Source organism: Morone saxatilis, unplaced genomic scaffold, assembly GCF_004916995.1.
Source record: "Morone saxatilis isolate NCDOM2014 unplaced genomic scaffold, NCSU_SB_2.0 Contig6, whole genome shotgun sequence".
Lineage (NCBI taxonomy): Eukaryota > Metazoa > Chordata > Actinopteri > Moronidae > Morone > Morone saxatilis.
The window spans coordinates 13370124-13372780 of NW_023340206.1; the positions used below are offsets into that span (position 1 = coordinate 13370124).

The 2657-nt window shown below is 36.1% G+C and overlaps 1 protein-coding gene across 2 annotated transcripts in view; it reads right to left on the minus strand.

Annotated features, from left to right (window-relative positions):
* The window catches only part of bin1b (bridging integrator 1b), a 19591-nt gene that overhangs the window by 11283 nt on the left and 5651 nt on the right, over window positions 1-2657 (minus strand). The window lies entirely within an intron of this gene.

A 2657-nucleotide genomic window follows, 5' to 3' on the forward strand; every position in this document is an offset into this window, starting at 1 on the left:
TGTGCGTGTGTGCGTGTGTGTGGATTCAGACTGGATGAACACTGGTATCAGATCCAGTTTGTAAGGCATTATGTTGAGTTCACAATCAGCCGAGGAAGAAGCGAGGCACGCCCAGCTCCTGTCTGGTCTTTGCCACTGACAGACAGGATGTGGAGGTCAAAGGTCAAAGCCTCAGCGACCTGATGATGCACGGGCAGTGGTCTTGAATGACGAGAGGAATATTTTGAGTTATGTATTTGGTATTTTACTACTACTTTCAGTTTGACAAGAACCATAACGGAAAAATAATTTTTTACTGAAATATTATGAAATGTTTTTATGTTTCAGGAGAATGATGTTTTATACGTCGATTTATTGATTCTGTTCTAACCTTTTCTGTGATTGGTTGGTACGGTAACCTGAACATTAAGGATCAACCACATTGCAAAGGTTGCTGGGACAGACAGACTGAGGATATCCACAAGACCAGGTCCATACTGGACTGTACAAACCACCAGCAGGTTGAACGTCTTCCCTCAGGCTGTAGAACAGGACTAAAAACTCATTTGCTCCTTGTGCAATAAATCATTTTTAACATGTTATCTGTTTTCTTTTTAGCATTGTGCACATGAGTTTGTTTGCATTGTTGTTGTATTATTGTTTACTGTATATTGTAGGAACAGGAATCATTTTTGTGTTTTATTTGGTTTTTTTTTCTTTTATGTTTGTGCCCCTGACTGCAAATGTGTATATACTGTATGTACGACGAATTTTCTTTTATTATATTTTTATTTATATTAGAATTTTTTAGATAATTTTACAATTTTACAAAATTACATTGATGTTTTAAAAATAACTTCATATTGAGTAAACTTTTTAAATATTTTTTTATTTTATTTTCAATTCAACATAAAACAGCATCAATGTCATGTTCAGTTTTATATGATACATATAATATTTTGCCTTTATCAATCACTATATCTGTATCTGCGGACTGATCAGTGTCAGCTGATCGGGTTGATTAGACAAAGAGGAGGAATCAAGATGTTTGTTTTCTTGTTGTTAGTTGGACAAGGTCACCGGCTAATCTGATCTGACTGAGCGCACACGGAGGAGCCGCCATCGCCGCCTCGCTGCCACCTGCTGCTTTAATCCGGTGACGGACACAAAAACCTCCATCAACACCACGACGGGGACTTCCCCACCGCCGTAACACACACCTGCTCACACTCGCAGCCAGTTATTACCAAGCAGAGACTGTTTATAGCTCTCACAGGAAGTTAAAGTCCTCCATTCAACATCCCACTGAAGTAAAAGCACACAAGTATTATCAGCTGAATGTAGTAGAAGTACTGGCTCTGCAGTAAAACGCCTCCTGTGACTGATATCTGACTCTAGGAGACATTATTATAATGTATAAGAGTGGTTCCTCCAAAGGGTCTCCAGATAAATCTGAGGGGTTGTGAGATTATTAAGAAGAATAAAATATTCAATAATCAAATATTATACCTCTTCTAATAATAAAAAGTCAGAATTTTGACAATTATAGGTTTATTATTTAAGTGTGTATGCCTCCTTAAGAATGGAGCCTGCATTACACCTGAAGAACTTAAAGAACAACTTTAATTTTAAAAATAAAAACAATGACAGTCCAGCTTACTAAAGGTAGTTTGTGGTATTACAACAACACATCTTAATAAAAGAAGTTACCGTAGTTCACATAACTTCAACTCAGTTGTTCTGAGTGAACTTGTGTGTTCACGTGTGTGCAGTATTATGACTTTATATCATTAAAACAGTGTAAGCATTATAATGCTGTATAGCTTATATAATATAGTTTTTACTTCAGTTTAGTAATCATTAGCCCAATTATACATCCAAATAATTCTTAATGATCCCCCAAAGATTTGATGTTAGATAAAATGAATTGGCTACCATTTTAATAATCAATTGTTATAAATTGTTTTTATTGTACGTCAGCTGTTAATATTATATTTATTATATATTTATTATATAATATATATATATATATATATATACAGGTAATAGTATAAATAATAAAAATAAATAAATCATAATAATCATCATTTTCTTAAGAGGAAGAAAACTGTATTAAGAAGATTAATTTAAGTTGTTCGGACTTTATTCACATGTGAGTCTAACTTCAGTAACTGAATCTATTAGCTGAACAACAAATACTCGACCTACTGAAATAGTGAGTGAATAAAGTGTGTGAACGGACTGAATCCGGCTCCAATATGAGACATTAACAGAACCAGGAAGTGGAGCTGTTACCCAGCGGGTTGTAGTCCAGGTTCAGCACTCGGAGCTGTGAGCTGTGAGCCACAGCGATGGCAAGTCGAGCCCAGCCTTTGGAGCTGATTCCTGGGTTAGCGCTCAGAGTGAGCTCCCTCAGACCTGCAGACAACAACGCCACAGTCAGCATGGTTTGTACAGACGTCCTGCTCCAGGTGATCATTGATCATTGATCAGTTAAATGCTATGATTGGTTGTTGTTTTGTGTGTGAATAGAGGTCTGATCGATTCTATTGGAGCTTGTTGATACAATGTCTGACCACATAGTGAAATATTGATAAACTGCTGATATTATTGATCTGAATGTGAAGAGTTAAATCCTGAATAAATTCAGGTTGTTTGGAGATTCTGAGTTTTTTTCT